Genomic DNA, 20,997 nt, shown 5'->3' with positions numbered 1-20,997 from the left:
AAGTAAGAGATAAGTACTTTAGTGAGAATAAAAATCTCATATTGCTTTCCTTTTGCCATTGATGATTGTGAATTTTAGGAGATTTCAGACTGCAAGTGTGCATAATGTAGCCATGTGCCTAGGGATAGTGATAAAGATGAATAGTTTTTAGATAGTGTGGCAATTGGCTTCAGAATTTTGTTTTCCTGATGCTCCCCCCTGCTAATTCCCCAAAGCCTTTTATTTTATTTATTCCCTAGTGTTAGTATATATCCATGCTGTATAAAGATACATTGCATTTCTCATTTTGGTAGCCAATAACTCTTTTCAAAATGAGCACTTTATAATGCCTTAACCATGAAAATGAAATTTCGATGCGTCATTCCTACTTGGTAATGGCCCTCAGCATCAATCAAAATTAAAGTGACCAACTACTTTATCACTACCTCTGTGGAATCAAGCTCCATGAAGGCAGGCATGCTTGCATATTTTATTTATTGCTTACATCTTTGGTTCTTAGCTTCTTCCTTGATACTTATAAAATTTCCTAGCATGCAGAAATGTGTAGGGCAATTATCATCATCCAGATCCTCAGCTCTTTTGTAATCTCTTAGCTCCGCGGCTCAGCCTTCACAGTGCTCTCAGGGTTTCACTTACCTGGTATTCCTCAGCAGCCCTTTCTACTAAAGGATGGTTGTGAACCCTGTGATCCTGAGTGTTGCAGCAGAGCAAACAGAGCAGGTTCTTGTCCTCCTCACAGAAGATATTCTTTGTCTGATGGTGGGTCACACATATTTTTTTTCTCAGAGCCCAGGAATTGCCTGAGATGAGCCTGCCTGACGATAGATGTCAGATTCTTCAGAAAAATATTTTTTGACATCTCCCTGTTGTGATGGCTCCCAGCATATGGGGCAACAGGCAAGAGTTTGGGCTAGTCCCCAGGAAAGGAAGAAATAGGGCCAACAAATGCTGTGCCCACAGTCTATGGTGACTGGGTCTAAAAGGTAGTTCAGGCAAATAGAGAAAGTGAGTTCCTTCTGAAAGACTTGTGAAATTTCTGAATCCATTATTCTGAGGGAAGAAAACCATAAGAATTTAATCATCTACCTTTGAAGAGATAAAGACCTGAACATATTGTCTAGAGAATAATAAACTTGCTTTTGTACATGACAAAACAGAAAAAATGAGTAAATAAAAAACTCAAATAAATCAAATATTTAAGTGAGTAGCTCTCTATACAAGTCTGAACTATTATCAAGCACCCTTCACACTGTGAAAATATGTGATTATTTCAATCTGCTTCAGAAAACAAAGAATTCTTTACAGTTTTTAGTTAGCTAAAAATCTGAGTTCTCATTTCTACTCCAGTTGAGCTTCTAAGAATGAAAGGGATGAAATATTCCTAAAAATATTTTTGGATCTACAAGTACAAAATTACACATTATCTGGGAACTAGTTTCAGAGTGCTTATAAAGTATGTAGGAGCACTGGGAATGGTAGAATACACCTGAGGCAGAAGCAGTGCAAGTTCATCACCAACCTCAGCAAAAGCAAGACTCTAAGCAACTCAATGAGACCCTGTCTCTAAATAGAATCCAAAATAGAAATGGGGATGTGGCTCAGTGGTCCAGTACTTCCAAATTCAGTCTCTAGTACAATAAATAAACAAATAAATAAATAGAGATAAAAAGAAAAGAAAAAAAATTAAACTACGAAATTACATTTGATTTTGTTTGGGAAAGTAGTAGCTAAAGCTCATGTGGCAATTGTATACGTATCTTAAGAATGACTCAGCAGTTCTTGCTGCAGAATTGAAAATATGAATTAAGCTTCAGGATCATGCACTCAAGGTGTGGAGGAGGTTGATTTTGATGTCATTCATCCAGATGAGCTTCAAACTCTACTCTGGAGAAGAATGAGCTGGTCTTCTGGAGTATACTTTTATTGAGTCCCTGAAGACCACACCCACTTCTTTTTTATTGCATTTCAGGATGCTTCCAATCAGTGTGATTGTAGGTAATTGGATTGTCATGTGTGATTAGATTAGTGTGAGTGGTTTGGATATGTGGGTAATTAGTTTTCAGGTAGAAAAATCTGATGTAATCTCTCCTCTAATCTTCATAAACAAACATCCAGAGTCTTGCCCACAGTTACTGATTTAAAAAAAATTGAATCCTCAAATTCAGATTATATCGAAAGATTTTCAGTTGTGTTCTTTTATTTTTCTCCTTTAAGAATGGAAAGAGGGTGACATCATATGTGATTATTTTAGTATGTGTTTTTGAACATTTATAAACATTTTTCTTTCTGACTTTTGCTTTAGTTTTATTCTCCCATGTGGAGAGGGATTTAGTTTAGAAACTTTGTTTTCCTCACCAGCTGAGGTGGCCCACACCTATAATACCAGTTTCTGAGGCTGAGGCAAGATTATCAGAAGTCCAAAGCCAGCCTCAGCAATTTAGTGAGGCCCTAAGCAATTCAGCAAGACTCTATCTCTAATTAAAATATTAAAAAGGACTGAGGATGTGGTTCAGTGGTAAAGTGTCCCTTGGTTTAATTTCTGTTAAAAAAAGAAAGAAAGAAAGAAAGAAAGAAAGAAAGAAAGAAAGAAAGAAAGAAAGAAAGAAAGAAAGAAAGAAAGAAAGAAAAATAGTTTGTTTTTATTTTTGTCACCTCAATCTCATGCTTTCCCAAAAGAGACCCAGAACCCTTGCTTGAGGCTGCTTCTTAAGTAATGCCACATAAACAACATAAATTGCAAGAACAAAGATGGCCACATTTCCCACACCCTATCCTGTGTGGCAGTGAAAATTTGTCACCCTGATGCCTCTATTGGCTCTTTCTAGCTTTGGTAGGCTTTTCTAGAACCTCCCTTTTACACAGATTAGTATCAAAAATGATTTTGTCCAATAGTTACTAATTATGATTTTAGGATGTAAAAACAAGAAAACTTGAAAAAATACCATATTGGATAGTATGGTATGAAAGCATGAGTTTTGGTTTATAATACAAGAATACTGGGCTATAAAGAAAAATGTATCTCACTGCCCTGAGATTTTCTGAGCTGAAAAGACATTAAGCTGCCAAGGAGGCCCTATTTCTTCCTCAGATATCAGAGTGCTAGATGAGGGAAGCACCTCATTTCCAGGGACCTCAAATATTCACATTTGCTAAACTTCTTCCCAAAAGCAGAAATCAAGTAGATACAACCTCTCTGACCCTGAATTTTAGACAGAGTGGATATATAATAATATGGATGAAATGTAGCTTTTCCCCAATAAAACTCAAGTTGAAATATTATTCAATAGAGCAGTGGTATTTTGAGATGTGCCCTTTAAGTCAGTAAAAAGAATTACTGCCTTTCTCCTTGGACTGATCCTGAATGAAGGAGTAAATTCTGGGCATTTGGAAAATGAGTCATTTTTGAGAAAGTGGGTTGTTATGAAGGTTGTCACACATGTGTTCAGGTTTTCTTCACTGGACAATTTCTCCTATTGCTTCTCTGCTATGAGCAGATTCAGCATGAAACCCTCACCAAAAACTCAGGCATCATAACCTAGAACTTACCTGTCTTCAGAACTGTGAGATAAATGAATATTTTCTTTATAATTTACCCAGATACAGGTATTATATTAAAAGAACAGAAAATGGACCAACACAGAAAAGAAAGAGACACATTTTGTTACAATGAATTTTACCTTTATTAAATCAGATTATCTATTTCTTATTTTTTTTTACATTTCACAAATAAAAACAGAACATATGTCCTACTTCATGTATCATGGGTGATTATATTCCCAAAATAAATTAATTAAAAATGCATAAATTTTAAAACTGTATGTGATTTTAATATTATTACCACAAATAACAACAGATTAAGTAGGTTTTCACAAAATTTAAAGTAACCTAAACTTAAAAAGATATCTTCTGTTTGTGATGTTTCATAAGACCCATGGGAGAGGGCTTCTTTACATATTGGATTTTCCATAGTATTAGTGACACAGTCCTTATGTATGTCTAGTAATATGTGACTACAGCAGAAAATAGCTTTGATGTGGGGAGAGAAAGAATAGGAAGAAATACTGCATATCAACAAACTTTGAGCAACATTAGTAAAGCTCACAGTTCTACCTTCACAATCTAGGAATACTCTTATTCAGCCAATGGCCTTAGTACTTATTGAAATACAAGTGGGGAGGTGGTAAACAGAGTGTAATGGGAAACTTCCTTAACACATCCAAAGAGGAAGAGCCCTTCACCTCATCCATCTTGTCATCTTTGTTCCCTTTCCAATAATCATTACAGACTTCAAAAGCCCAGTTTCAAGAGTCTCACATGTCCACCTCCCAGTAATATCTGCCAGTGGTAAAAGTCTGAATACCCTAGGCAAGAAAGCACTCTAATGTTGGAGTGATCCAGGAGGCACCTTGAAGATCACATCCAACATTCACACTTCTCAACTCTCAATACAGGAAGATGTGGCAGTTGAATCTTTCAGACACAGAGTAAGAAAAAAAATGTAGACCTGTCCGTAAACAGAATAAGAAGTTAAAGTTATAAGAAAAGTCATTCTGTGAAGAACTGACATTACTGGAAACTGTGAAGTTATAGCAGCAATGATGATTTTGGTTCTAACATCAAATACAATTGTGGGAATAAAGAGTTAATCTGCAGAACAAATACATTTTTTTTTATTTATTTCATTATTTGCCACAGATATGGAAAATTATTAAAAATATGAAAATTTAAATACTCAGTCAAATATAAGATCAATATCTTTGAATTTAATTTTTATTTCAAAATAGCTACAGAAATTATGCCCTTAACTCTCTTCAAGCATCAAAAATTAGTGTCAAAATAAAATTCCCATTTCTAAAAAATGGTGTCATTAATTTGAATGTGGTGAAGATTTCCTTTCTTTTCAGCTTCTCTCTACAACTGGATAAAACAATTTATACATTTTAGAAAGAGTAATTTAAAATTTATTTATGCAAAACTCCTCACTATCCCTGATTCTTGTTCATTCTCTGCACTGCCCTGCATTTTTGAGGTTTAACATGTAGATTTTTGTATTGAACAAACTAAAATTGATTTTATTTTTATTATTTCTTCTGGGTGATAAAGCTGGTTTCTTCTCTTAGTTTTTATACATCAATTCAAAAATTTATGCTATGTAAATTAAATATAATCTTGGTAAAAACAACATAAAATCTTAGTAAACTATTTACCTCTGAAAGCTTCTCTCAACAATTAGAATTTATGCAGGAATAAGGTGGCCCATGCCTGTTATCTCAGTTATTTGAAAGACTGAGATAAGCAGTTCAAGACCAGCTTGCAAAAATTATTGAGAACTTGTTTTTTTTTTTTAAGTGGGCTTTGCCTATTTGGCTCAGTGTTGAGGTGCTTGGCCAACATGTTGGAAGCCCCGGGTTAAAATGACAGTATAATTTTTTTTTCAAAATTGAACATATTAAGCAACTGCATCATTTTGTTTGTAAAATTGAATAATGAAGCTAAAATCTGAGTTTAGCTCCATTTATTAGAAATTTCAATTTTTACATCACTTGTTTTATATATATACCTAAATAAATATGAGCCTGGGTTATTTTTAAGTTTTTTATCTTTCACTTTTTTATGCTGTAAGTCTGACTATAGAGGTGTATCAAAGAGTTGCAGTCATTATTTATTTGTTTCTGAAAATTATTTGTTAAATATATTTTTTAAAAAGGAAAACAGTACCCACATGGTCCTAACAACAAATAATAGATCGTAAGAAAACTGCCAATGAACTTACCCTTACCTCAGAAGCAGTTGAGCCTGTCATTTAATTCAGTTATTGGCCCTGAACTGAGTTGTGAATTCACACACTGGGCTACACAGAGCTGCATTAATTCATTTTGCAAGAAGAAAGATGCAGTTAACATAAGTATAGTCACAAAATTATGACTTTTCTTGATAAGACAAAAGATAAAGATTCTTGCAACATACAGAAAAATAAATTTAAAAAATACAAATATTCTAAGTGTTTAAGAGCAAAATTCAACTCCACATGTGAGGTAGAATGAGAAGAATTACTGAATTACCATTCATGATAATATACTCCATTATGTAAAGGTTTTTAAAAATATTGTTTACTCATACTGTTTTGGAGAACAACATATTTAATAATAAAATATTTATTATTCAGAAAAATAAGTTTTTATTTCTTCTATTAAGACTAAATATAAGGACTCACAAATGCTAGGCATGCTTTCTCACACTGAGAAAATACCCAGCCTTTTAAAAAAAATATTTATTTATTTTAAAATTTTGAGAACTTCCAAGTCACTGGAATTACAGGTGTGTACCACCATGTCTGGTGTAAAGAAGATTAAAAAATCTGGATGGTGTTGCAAATGCCTGTAATAACCAGCAACTCATGAGGATGAGGCCGCAGGTTTACAAGTTCAAGACCAACCTTAGGATTTAGTAAGGTCTTAAGTAACTTAGTGAGCTCCTGTTTCTAAATAAAAAAATTTAAAAGGATGTGATGTGGCTCATTGGTTATGTGGTCAAGTAACAATCCCCCCAAATTACGATTAAAAATAATTCTTAATAGTAAAAGATAAAAATGATGAATGAAAAATTAAAGTTATTAAAATATAAAGATTTTTCTGAGAGAAACACCTCAAAGTCATTGAAGTTTAATTTTAAAATATTTTTTAAAAAGCATTTTTTTCTGCCCTCAGAAAAGGAAAATGAAGCTTAATAATGCAATAGAGATTTTTGAGTCTTTTTCTATGCTTCTTCTCCTAGAACACCAGCCCCAGGTGTCTGTGCTACACAGGTTCTGAAAAATAGCAGGGTCAAACATACAGAACCTCAAAAGCAAAGAAATGGAATTGTTAACATTCAGGGATGTAGCCATTGATTATACTGAAGAGGAGTGGGAATGACTTCAGCTTGCTCAGAAAAAATTATATAGAAATGTGATGTTAGAGAACTATAGAAACTTGGCCTTCCTGGTCATGACTCCTAATCATACCCAAGAATATTTACCAGAAAAGGGCATAGATCACATATTTCACAAAATTATAAGTGAAAAATATAGAAATTATTATCTTGACTATTTAAAACAAAAGAAAATATGGAAAACTACAAGTGAGTGTAAACACCAGAAACCATATAAAAAATCAGGCCTTGTTTAACACCAAAGAAATTATAATGGAGAGAAGCCCTACAAATATAAACAATGTGGCAAAGCTTTTAGTAAAAAAAAAAAAAAGAAAAAGAAAAAAAAAAGAAAGAAAAGAAAAGAAAAGAAAATTCTTAGTTACTACAGAAGAACACACACTGGAGAGATACCCTACCAATGGGCAGAATGTGATGTAGTTTTTAAAGAAAAATCCATCTTTATTAAGCAAAGCAGAATTCACATTGCAAAAAAGCCCTATAAATGTGAAGAATATGGCAAAGTTTTTAGTCAAAAATTAAACCGTATTTACCAAAGAAGAATTCACACTGGAGAGAAGCCCTACAAATGCTAAGAATGTGTCAAAAAACTCTGCTGTATATCAGTCCGGTCCTGGGCTTTTCTTGGTTGGTATCTTTTGATGGCTTCTTCTGTTTCCTCACTTGATATTGGTCTGTTTAAGTTGTGTATATCCTCCTGACTCAATCTGGACAGATACTATGACTTAAGAAATTTATTGATGCCTTTACTATCTTTTATTTTATTGGAGTATAAGGTTTCAAATTAATTTCTAATTATCTTCTGTATTTCTATAGTGTCTGTTGTGATATTGCCTTTTTCATGTCATATGCTAGTAAGTTGGGTTCTCTCTCTTCTTCTCTTTATTAGCATGGCTAAGGGTCTGTCGACTATTATTTATTTTTTCAAAGAAACATCTTTTAGTTTTTTCAATTTTTTCAATTTTTTATTTTATTTTGATTTCATTGAGTTCAGCTCCAATTTTAATTATTTCTTGCCTTCTGCTGCATTTGCTGTTGATTTACTCTTCTTTTTCTAGAGTTTTAAAATTTAGTATAAGATCATTTATTTGTTGGATTTTTCTTTCTTTCTTTCTTTCTTTTTTTTGAGGAATGAACTCCATGCAATGAATTTTGCTCTTAGTGCTGCTTTCATAGTGTCCAATAAATTTCAATACGTTGTATCTGTGTTTTTATTTATCTCTAAGAATTTAAAGAATAACTAATACCAATAGTCTTCAATCTATTTCAAGAAACAGAAAAAGAGGGAGTACTTACAAATTCATTCTACAAGGCCAACATCACCCTGATTCCTAAACTAGACAAAGACACTTCAAAGAATGAAAACTACACACCAATATCTCTAATGAATATAGATGCAAAAAATCCTCAATAAAATTCTGGTAAATCGGATACAAAAACATATCAAAAAGATCGTGCACCATGATCAAGTGGGATTAACCTCCAGAATGCAAGACTTGTTCAATATACAAAAATCAATAAATATAATTCACCCAATCAATAGAAATAAAGATGAGAACCACATGATCATTTTGATAGACAGAGAAAAAGCATTCCACAAAATACAGCATCCCTTTATGTTCAAATCATTAGAAAAATTAGGGATAACAAGAACTTACCTCAGCATTGTAAAAGCTGTCTATGCTAAGCCTCAGGCCAGCACTATTCTAAATGGAGAAAAAATGAAGGTATTTCCTCTAAAATCTGGAACAAGACAGGTATGCCCTCTCTCACCACTTCTATTCAACATAGTTCTGGAAGCACTAGCCAGAGCAATTAGACTGACAAAGGAAATTTAAGGAATTACTACTATAGGAAAAGAAGAACTTAAATTAGCACTATTTGCTGATGACATGATCCTGTACCTAGCAGACCCAAAAGGTTCTACAAAGAAACTTCTAGAAATAGTAAATGAATTCAGCAAAGTGGCAGGATATAAAATCAACATCCATAAATGAAAGGCATTCCTGTATATCAGTGACAAGTCCTGAAATGGACATGAGGAAAACTGCTCCATTCACAGTATCCAAAACAGGCAGGTAGACCAATGGTTTAGAATAGAGGACCCAGAGACCAACTCACAAAATTACACCTACAAAGATGCTAAAAGCATTCAATGAAGAAAGGAGAACATCTTCAACAAATGGTGCTGGAAGAACTGGAAATCTAAATGCAACAAAATGAAATTGAATTGCTTTCTCTTATTATGCATAAAAGTTAACTCAAAATGGATCAAGGAGCTAGGAATCAAACCAGAGACTTTGCATCTAAAATAGAAGAAAAAGTTGGCCCTAATCTTCATCATGGGAGTCAGGCCCCAAATTTTTTAATAAGACACCTATAGCACAAGAGTTAAAACCAAGAATCAATAAATGGGATGAATTCAAACTAAAAAGTTTTTTTTTTTTTCTCAGCAAGAGAAATAATATGTGAGGTAAACAGGGAGCCTACATCCTGGGAACAATTTTTTACCCGTCACACATCAGATAGAGCTCTAATCTCTAGAGTTTACAAAGAACTCAAAAAGTTAAACAACAACAACAACAACAAAAAAAAACTCCACAAATAACCGAATCAACAAATGGGCCAAGGACCTGAAAAGACACTTCTCAGAAGAGAATATACAATCAATGAAAAAATACACGAAAAAATGCTCAACATCTCTAGCAATCAGAGAAATGCAAATTAAAAGTACTCTAAAATATCATCTCACTTCAGTAAAAATGGCAGCCATTTATAAGTCAAACAACAACAGTGCTGGCGAGGATGTGGGGAAAAAGGTACACTCATACATTTCTGGTGGGACTGAAAATTAGTGCAGCCAATTTGGAAAGCAGTATGGAGATTCCTTGGAAAGCTGGAAATGGAAACACCATTTGACCCAGCTATTGCCCTGCTTGGACTATACACAAAAGACCTAAAAAGAGCATAATACAGGGACACAGACACATCAATGTTTATAGCATCACAATTCACAATATCTAGATTGTGGAACCAAACTAGATGCCCTTCAATGGATGAATGGATAAAAAAATGTGGCATTTATACACAATGGAATACTATGCAGCACTAAAAAATAACAAGATCATGGCATTTGCAGAGAAATGAATGGCATTTGACCAGAATAAACTAAGTGCAGTTACCATTCCCTAAAAAACAAAGGCTGAGTGTCTTCTGTGATATGCGGGGGGTGACTTAAAATGGAATAGGGAGGAAGAGCATGAGAAGAAGATTACCACTAATTAGGAAAGAGAGGTGGAAGGAAAAGGGAGGGAGAAGGGAAATTTCATGGTAGAAGGAAGGAGATCCTCATTGTTATACAGATTACACATATGATGTTGTGAGGGAGGGAAATAGAAGTGTGTCACATTAGATTGGGTAGAGAGAAGTGATGGAAAGGTAGGGGAGAAGAAGGGGGAATAGGAAGGACAGCAGTTTAAAATACACACTAGTATTGTTGTATGTATATACCTGACTGCATGACCAATGTGATACTGCAAACTACACTCAGAATAATGAGAAATTATACCCCATTTGATTCAAATGTATGATATGTCAAGATCATTGTACTGTCATGTGTAACTGATTAAAACAAATTTTAAAAAAAGAATGTGCCAAAGCTTTCCATTGGAAAACATGCCTTATTTATTACAGCAGAATTCACATTGGAGAAAAGCCCTACAAATGTAAAGTATGTGACAAAGTTTTTACTCAAATATCAACCTTTCTTTGCCACAGCAGAAATCACAGTGGAGAGAAGCCCTACTAATGCAAAGAATGTGGCAAAGCTTTAAATTGAGAAACACACCTTATTTACCACAACAGAACTCACAGTGGAGAGAAGTCCTACAAATGTAAAGAATGTTGCTAAGCTTTTAATTGAAAAAGACAACTTATTTGCCACAACAGAACTCACAATGGAGAGAAGCCCTACAAATGTAAAGAATGTGGAAAGCTTTTAGTCAAAAACACACCTAATTTGCCACAGAAGAACTCACACTGGAGAGAAGCCCTGCAAATGAAAAGAATGTGGCAAATCTTTCAGTCAAAAACCAGGCATTATTTGCCACAGCAGTACTCACACAGGAGAGAAGCCCTGCAAATGTAAAGATTGTGACAAAGCTTTTAGCAAAAAAAAAAAAAATAGACCTTCTTTGCCACAAAAGAACTCACATTGGAGAGAAGCCCTACAAATGTAAAGGATGTGGCAAAGCTTTCAATCAAAAAGCAGGCCTCATTTGCCACAGCAGAATGCAAACTAGAGAGAAGTCCTACAAATGTAAAGATGTGGCAAAGCTTTTAGTGGAAAAACCACACCTTATTTGCCACAGTAGAACTCACACTGGGGAGAAGCCCAACAAATGCAAAATATGTGACAAAGTTTTTACTCAAATATCAAATCTTATTTGCCAAAGAAGAATTCACACTGAAGAATAGCCCTACAAATGTGAATAATGTGGCAAAGCTTTTAATCAAAAATGAAACTTTGTTCACCACAGCAGAAGTCACCCTGGCAAGAAAGCCTCAAAATGTGAATAAAGTGATAAAACTTTTAAAGAAAAATTAAATCTCATTAATAACAGAATTTATACAGAATAAAACCCCTACAAATGGAAATGGTGTAGCAAAGCTTTTAATTAGAAAAAAAAAAAAACCTTTTCACCACTAAGCTTTTGATTCTGGAAAGAAGACCTACAAATTTAGAGAATGTAGAAACATTTTAAATTATATATCATACATTACTAGACATCAGAGAAAACACACTGGAGAGAAGCTCTACAAATGAGACCATTGTATCATTCCTTTAAGAAAGGGTCAACATTTGATCCTCATCACAATAATCATAGCAGAGAAAAATTTTTGAAATGTGAAAACTGACTATGTGACATGTCTCCAAAATTTATTCACCAATACTAAGCACCTGAGGATACATAATGATTAGAGAGAATACTAAAAGGTAAAAAATAAAATAAAAAAACTTTCATATCCACATGTTTCTTAAACACTACTTAATTTTGGAGAATTCATTGTGCCCATAAGCCCTATAAAGTTAAATAATATTTCCAAAACTTATTCAAATTTTAAATTCGTTGAACATCTGAAAACCCATACCAGTAGTGAATATTGAACAGATTTTGTCCAAAATGTATGCCTTTAATAAAAATGAAACATTTACAATAAACACTTTGACAAATGTGAACAAAATGCTATAGAGTCAATAATTGAGACAGTAATTTTTCTCATAAAAAAAAACGGGACAAGATTAATAAATAAAACTATTTGTTTACTATGAAGGATGACCTTAACTCAAAAGTAGACGAAAAGTTCTCAGTCTCAGTCTTAAACCTCCAAAAATTTTCAATTTTATATGACTAAAAATAAATAACAGACATAATCTAAGATAAATTATAAATTTTATATAATTTACTTTCAAAATGTGATGTGGAAGATTTGCAATATACCTCCAATGAGGAAGAACTGTTCTTCTTCCAGTTTTCTACAGTGTTTGGATGTGTCTGGAGCCACAAAAGTGTAGTGTTGTTCCCTTGTGGTACTTTCATGAAGCAGGCATCCTCCCAAGAGCTTTACACTCAATTTCCCATGGTAATCTTTACAGCTCTGCCTGGTATTTTTGCTAGTATTTCCTCACTTCACAGATGAGAAAATCAAGGAAACTGAAAGAGCATATGTAAGGTGCCAAAGGGATGGAAATGCTGAAATTTATATGTGTAAAAAATTGCTAGAAATTCTTAGAAGAAACATTCATAGAATGAAAGGGATCATAAGTTTTTAAAAGGAGCAGAAATGAAAACTTCAGTAGGAGATTGAAAAATGGTAAAGTATACCAAATTTAAAATAATACAAAACACCTTGTATCACTCTAAAAAAATAGAAAATAAAATTTCACACATGATTCCAGACAGTTAATAAAGGGGACACTAGCAATATTATTAGCAAGGTGAAGTTAATCAGCTCCTGATTTGTGGATCAAAGAGAATTCAGGAATCCTCACTTTGACATGTATTGTCTTACTCATCATCTACTTTCTGTAGTCATTTTCATGTTTTAGATAGTTATGGTGTCTAGTAAAGACCAATACTACAAACGGAAGTCTCTGGAGTCATTTTTTTTAACTTTTAGAACATGTTTTTTGGGGATTATTTCCTCCAGAAATTCGGGCTATTTTTATACATGACACCAAAAACTTCAAAAACCCAATTAAACCTATAAAATTCAAAGCAATAAATGAAATTATGTTGTATATTTCAGGAAAAACAAAAACTAAAAATAATTAATTAATGTCTCTGTTACTTAGTCATATTGCCATTAACATTGGAAAAGTCCACTGATATTTAAAATAACATTGTCTCACCTGGCTTGGTGGCATATGCCTGTAATCCCAGTAGCTTTGGAGGAAAAAAGATAGTGAATCTATCTATCCTGCAGCAAAATCAAGGCATTAAGAAACTCAGTGAGACTCTGTCTCTAAATAAAACACAAACAGGGCTGGGGATGTGGCTCAGTGATCCAGTGCCCCTAAATTCAATCCCCAGTATCCAAACAACAAAAACAAAGTAATTGTCTTTTTGTTTTCTTTTGAACTTTTCAGCTAAAGAACTATGAGTTCATATCTTAGGAATTCTGTACTGACCTGAAGGATTCTATAATAAATCTCAACAAAGTGTCAGGATAAACAACAAATCCAGTAAATGATTCTGTGTCCTCTGGGCTCCGTGAAGTACAGCTGAAACTCAGGTCTACACAGTGTGGCAGATTCTAAATGGCTCTGAACAGAAACACTTTTATTTTAAGGATGCCTTTATATCAAGATGCTAACAGCCTCCTCCCAATTAGATCATGGCATTAGGGAATACCCAGGAGGGGCGTGCCTTCTGATACTGATTAGATTCTTCCCTGATTTCCATAAATGGCTCCCTACAAATATCCTCTAATGGTGATTTAATCTTGTAATTGACTTTCACATAGGCTACACACAAATGGTTATTCCCCTCTGTTTAATGGGTCCCATTTTCCACTCCCATTCCATGTCTCACCTATGACCACAATTCCACATTATTTTTGAATATGCATCCTTCCCTTCCTTCATAAATTCTGCCTTCTCTTCACTATGGTCCAGGATTTGATATAATCTTTATCCTTGGGGTAGCTGTTTAAATTTTTCAACTCTGATGAATTTTTACAAACTCTACAGATTAAGATGGCATTTGAGATCAAAATGTGAATGGTTCTAGAATACAATGGTAATAGAATTTTTAAATTCCAGATGATTTGGTTAAAAACAATATTTGATCAAACTCAAATGACTCAAAAAGAACTTTTGATGGGAAACAAGTAATAATTTTGAGAATAATGTTGAATTATATCTGAATTTAAAGAAGTAACTCACTGAACAGTCCAACAACAGGATATAAATGATAAAAGACTAAATTAATGTACTGCTTAAATATATTGTTATCATTACAAATCAATATATAAATCTAATTTAAACTGTGGATTCGATAGAGTCATGGGAAGAAATGGACATAGCAACAGCTATGTACAGAAGAACCTCTGGAAGACTGAAAAAATCCTAGAGTTGACCACAGTAATAACTTACTGTGATTTTTAAAAATTATCTGTTGTTTTCTTTTTATGTGTTATAATTTTTAGTAATAAAAATAAAAGCTATAAAACACTTTTTAGAAAAAATAATCTATATAAATAAGATGCAAATCTGCCATAAAACTCACATAAGAAGTTATTTAAGTGTGTGCAGTTATAATTAATTTTAAATGGGGCAATATTTTGTCTATACTATTTGGTGAATTGTGTATTTATTAAAATAAATCAAACAATAAATATTATATATTCATGTATTTAATTAGTATTGGAATAATTTTATCACATTCATTTACTAAAAGTTATGGGCTTTAAGTACATTTTTGAAAGGCTCTCAATTACTATGGAAGGCAAATTACCATTATTTTACTCTGAAATAAATGAATTATAATTATTAAGGAATTATAGTATCCAACATTGTAACAATATTACATAAGTACTTCCATATACTTTTAGATATGTTTGTATGACATTATTTTGGGATTTAAAAAAATTGTACCTTAAAATCCTTAATATCTGTTTGGCCCTAGCCCAGCAATTCTAGTTCTAAGATATAAAAAGAATTCATTACAGAGCATTTATCAAGTACAAAATCTTGCTTTAATAATTTCTCTCCTTGTCTCATGGAAAATATGACATACTCAGAAGAATGTATGTGTGTGTATATATACATGCATATATATTTAAATACACATATATGCATACATATTGTTTTCATCATAATATTAACTTTCAAGGTGTAAATCTATTGTTTTTCTCATTCTTTGGGGAGGGGATCATGGCAGGCAACCAAGTGTACCCCATATTACTTCCCCCATCTTGGACTGCTGCACTCAGTACACTGAGCATGCAACCAGGCTATATGACCCCTGCCTCTAATGATATTAATCAGGAAAATAGCATTCTTGATATTTATGAATTTATTACAAGGCAAAGTACTTTCTCTTTATCTGTCATTATTTTCAGTTTGATGTCTATAGGCTAATGGAAAAGTAAAAAAAAAGTATGTATAAATATGTTTCATTTTATAATGACTCCAGTATAAGGACTATAGCTTACTCCTTTGGTAGAAAATAGGAAAATATCACTGAAATTGGGCCGATTTTCTTTCCATGATTATGGAAAACTTCTCCTGTAAAAAAAATCGTTCAAAATAACCTGAGCATTAGAGGAAATGCATGTATACTTACTTTCCTACCTGTGACTTTCTATTTGGGTGTTGTTACATAAATCCCATCTATCCCTGTCCATGGTATAGAATGATATATTTAGAGAATAAATGCATATATAGATTCATGTTTAGAACATACCATTTATTTTTTTTTCATGTTATGGCTAAGCCAGCCATTATCCCAGTTTCAAAGAAAAATGCTTTGCAAATGTAATTAGGTAGGATACACCAATAGCCTCAGGAGTGGTGCTGCTTCTGGAACTCTCCAGTGTGCTTTGATGGCAAAACTGAAGAAGTAGACAGGAACACAGGCTGGTTTCAGAATGTCAGAGTTTTTTAGTCATCAGCAGCCTCTTCATAATGCAGTAGGCCAGTGACTGGCGGTGAAGTAGCATTGGGGTTATAGTGAAGACTTTGAAATACATATACATAGCACCATCCCCAGCCAGTTATGTGATTCCCTCAGTACTCAGTATTTTTCCTTAACAACTAAAAGAAATAAAATGATTAGTTGTACGTTTAAAGTCTTGCTGCCTGAGTGAACTGTAGCTTTCATTTGAATAAGAACTTTCATACTATTTTTGGCAGCCTCTTGATAGTTATTAAATGTTTGGCGAGTATATTTGTAATATTACCAGAAATCACTGCTTATTCTGAGAAGAATCACTACTCTTTAATGGTAATTCAAATTTAGCTGACAGTATCCTCTTAATCTGCACAAAAACTCACAATGGATGGAGTTTTACCAACGTCCTCATCTAGATAATCTTGAGTCATTTTCCATAAAGGATCCATTTTCTTTAGAAGTCTTTCCTGCAAAATAACCATAGGCTTTGGTGATAGATAGACAATTTTGTCGGTTTTATCATCTAGTGTATTGGAAAAAAGCAGTGTTTGGGAGAAGAGTAATCTTGAATTTAAAGAGATCAGATTCTTATAAATCAGTCTAATTTGATTCTACTATTTGAGATATCAGAAGCAAAAATAATAATATAAACAATAAGTGTTTGAAGGAAGTCTATAGTCCTATAGTCCATTTCCTAAGAAAAGAGTTTTTACATTACCTAACTATGAAAGGGTACAGCCTGAGTAGGAGAACCTCATGGTTCTAGTGCTACATCTGCTCTATTGTTGCCCCAGTTCCATATTTGTACAATACATGCTCTTAATTCTCATTTTTTTCTTTCTTTATTTATTGGTAAGAAACAGAATTTAGAAACCAATGACTATATCATTAATGACTTCTGTGGACTGAAGTTCCAAAGACTTTTCCTGAACTTTCTGCTTTCTGTAAGAAACCCAGGATCTTTGCATTATTGAAGGATGAGTGAGAAATAGAGGGAGGGAATTACACTCAACAACTTTTTAATTAGGATAATGTTTGAGAAGAATAAGGAAACTGGATTTCAGTATATTCAATGTGGATAAAAATGTATACCTATTTCACCAAAATGGGAGAATTCTGATAAAGAGCTTGGATTAAAAAGAGGTACATATGTAATGATTTTGTGATTAACATTTGGTTTGCAAGTATAACTGAAGTCCTCATTTACAGGATCAAGTTTTTGCAGAGGCAGCTGCCCCATTCAGAGAACCCAGAGATGTCTTCTTTGCACAACACTGGAATCCTGACATGCTGAACAAGTTCACAGATAAGAGTGAGCAATCCGGAAGTCAGGTTCAAATTTTAGGGGATTCCTGAAAACCAGCTGTTTCTCATTTCTAATTTTCTGATATGAAAACGTTTTTATCTTCTTTCCCTGTCTACTCATAAATAATGATCAAGACTTCATTAACTTATAGAAAGAGTATTGGTGTCTGGTGGTTATTAAGCAATACAATACACTTCACACAGCAGAAATCAATAGTTTTGTGATTTCTAATTTCTAATTCTTAATTTCTAGTTTATTATAATTTTGAAGATTAAAATATTATTGATTTTTAATCTATTCTATTTTCCAAGTGTACTTATAATATGCAACGGGCAAATAAAAACTACTATGTACACAATACAAATTTTAATATACCAAAAATGACTAAATTGGCATTAAATAGAATGATTTTAATGCCAATAGATAGATTTCAAAACAAATGAAAGGTGAGTGATCTGTGAACCTGACTCAGCCAAGTTACTTCCCCACTAGAGAAGAGGTTTAGATAGCAGGAGGCTGAAACCCAAGTTAGATTGAATACATGGTCTCAGAAGATAATGTAAGTCAGAGATTATTTTCAGTAAAGTGTGCAGACATTACTTTCTATCAAATTATTTGATGTTTCATAATGAAACAGGCACAAGAGGTGTGAAAAACAACCAACTCAAAAAGAGTTTTCTACTAAAGACATTTGACTGTGTCAACTTCTGCTCCATGGACAGGCGGCCCCTAGGGAAAAGGTGAGCCCAAGCTATACCTGTGCAGGGGTATGTAGGGCTCATCAACCACTACTGCATTTACTTCAATTGCAAGAGGTGGAGTAACCCCAACTTATAGATCACACTTTGTGAAGGAATAAAGGAGCACAAGTTTTTCAAGGAGACAGTGGGTTTTCTAGGTAACAGAATCTTAAAGATGCTGAAGTTGTTCAGAAATTTTTCCATTAAGAAATACCTTTTGGTAAAGAGCTACTAGCTCAGGGTGAACACGAGAAATGTGCAGACCATGTGACAAATTCAATTGCTGTTTGTAGACAGCTGTAAAAGTTGCTGCTGATGTTAACAGCAAATTCATACACCCCAGGTGTTCCAGATGGTCCAGACTAAGCTCCCAATGTCTAGTGACAGAACATTAAGTGCTGGAGCTTTGTTGATGACCATGTGGGGTGGAAAAAATGTTGACATAATAAAATCTCATAATTTTTTAACGTCTTAATTTTTAAATTTCTTTTTTTTACAGTTCACAACCAGTCTTTTATCCCTGACTTGTGCTGACAGGAGAATCTATAGGAATACACAGTCCATGACAGATCACCATGGCAAGGATCTCAAAAAACTAGGAAGAGGTTAAGATAAAAATTTATAAAATTGATAGATTCAAGTTTGTTTTAAAATTACATACACATGATCACTTACATACATGTTAATGCACATTGACAAAGAAAAGTGTCAAGAAGATACCAAAACATGGCCAGAGTTATTTGGGGGCATAGTAGAGGACAGGAAAGGCAGCAGAATACAACAGACATGAGTATATCAATATGTAAATCAATGGAAGTGTAACTGATGTGATTCTGCAAGCTGTATATGGGGTAAAATGGGAGTTCATAACCCACTTGAATCAAAATGTGAAATATGATATATCAAGAACTATGTAATGTTTTGAACAACCAACAATGAAAAAAAAATTTAACTTCAAAAAAAAAAAAAAAAGAAATTTCTAGGCAGCACAGACAGCAGTCTTTGTATCAAATGTTTTTCAATGCTGTCAACATTTGTTCCCAAAAGAGGCTTATGTAAGGTTGAGTTTTGGAGATCATTTCTGAATGCACAGACTAGCCATAGCCAACACGGGCTCCATTCCTCACCTGTGACCTGAGGTTAGGGAGTGCCTTGCACACCTCACTACATTCTCAGCAGCAGCACTATCTTACGTGGTTCTCCATGGAACAGAGGCCCTAGTGCAAAAAACAACATATTTGCAGTAACTAGGCTGCTCAGACTGAAACAGGCCAATTTCTATTTCTCACCAGTCAGATGGAGGCAGCAGAGCCAAAGTCAAATCCTCCAGGAGGCCTCAGGACTTGGCCTTCCTCCTCATCTCCTTCTAGGCTGTGTCTCAGCTAATGTACGTGAGGATTAACTGATGCAGAACATTCTATATATTCTCTAGTCTTTAAATTTCTTAAATTGAAATTTAAGCAGCTCTGGGGGAATAAGGGCAAATATGTTTTTTACAGGCTACCCTACACTGACATTTACCAAAGTTAATGTTCAATTTGCATGGATCCATTTGTTTATTTTTACCAGTGAAAATGTATTTTGATAAAAAAAAGTTTATGAAAAATAACAGTCCCCAAAGCAAAAGGAGGGCAATGGATCCTGAGGGGATGAGGTAAATACTGACCTGGGCGCTAGACTTTAAGCAGTTTTCCAATGAGGATGGGTCCTGGAGGGAGAAAGCAAATAGTGAGCTCTCAGTAACAATGAGTCCCAGAGGGAAAAAGTAAATAGTAAGTTCCAGGTTCTGGATTTTCCTCCCATCCTGGTAGCAATGGGTTTCAGACTTTTATTACTAGTTTCTTGACTGTCCAAACCAACAAGTTCTATTTGTCTACAATGATTAAGTCACCCTCATTATAACATATAAAACACAGACCACTCTTATACCCAGTGACCATTTTCCATCCTGAAAATGTTCTCCTCCAATGCAATAAATTAACTAAGAAATGCAATTAACTGTACATACAACATAACTTTTCTTAGATTAAAAACACCCAGTTCTCAGTTTAAGTAAAGACAAAAAAATTGTAGAAGATAACAGAAAAATGTGCATTTTTAAGTTAGTACATTTTACTGTAAATCTGAAAATTTGATAAAAACTTATTCATTCTTAAAAACCAAGCAGTAAAATCTTTGAGAGACCATTTAGTTTTAATTAGACTCTTAAATATGTGAGGTGTGCTGTAAGGCCCATAAGTTGGGAAGCAGCGTATGTTGCCTATATGAGGGACTCTCAGGTTTCAGCACACCGAACCAGGATACAGCAGTTGGCACACTAACCCCACTGGGTCCATTACCTTGATAACCTGGTCTTTTTTGTGTGCTCAGCATGTTCCTTTCCTGCCATTGACCTTTTAGCCCATTGGTCACCACTGGTAAGCATGTTGCTAGCTCATAGAGTTATATGACCCTCAGATGAATCTGCCCAATAGCACGATATACCTAAAAAATTTGCCTATGCGATAATAAATTGAGTTCTCCAAAACTGGTCTCCAGACATCTTCTTTCACCTCTGTTGGCATACCTTCTTAGATGTTTGGTGGGCTTTGGCAGGACTAAGACAGCCCACAGTGTGCTGCTGTTCACTATTAATACCTTTATCTTCTCCATGTATGTCAATCAACTCCAAACGTCTTGTTTAAATTAGTGGGTTTAATGTATTCCCGATAGCTATCTCCTTGTATTCTTAGTATATGTGGTTGCAAATAGCAGTAGATAGATCAATGTGCACACTGTTCTCTCCCTGTGTGTTTCATTAGTTTCTGTATGTTCACTTTCCTCAGTTAAAAAAGCAGGGTGTGCT

The 20,997-nt window shown here is 34.0% G+C and overlaps 1 pseudogene; it reads right to left on the bottom strand.

Moving 5' to 3' along the window:
- The window catches only part of LOC101955552 (tripartite motif-containing protein 43-like), a 152,672-nt pseudogene that overhangs the window by 3,316 nt on the left and 128,359 nt on the right, over positions 1-20,997 (bottom strand).

This window comes from Ictidomys tridecemlineatus, chromosome 11, assembly GCF_052094955.1.
Source record: "Ictidomys tridecemlineatus isolate mIctTri1 chromosome 11, mIctTri1.hap1, whole genome shotgun sequence".
Classification (NCBI taxonomy): domain Eukaryota; kingdom Metazoa; phylum Chordata; class Mammalia; order Rodentia; family Sciuridae; genus Ictidomys; species Ictidomys tridecemlineatus.
Note: the sequence above shows the minus strand (reverse complement) of the source record. Positions and strands in the feature narration are given on the sequence as shown.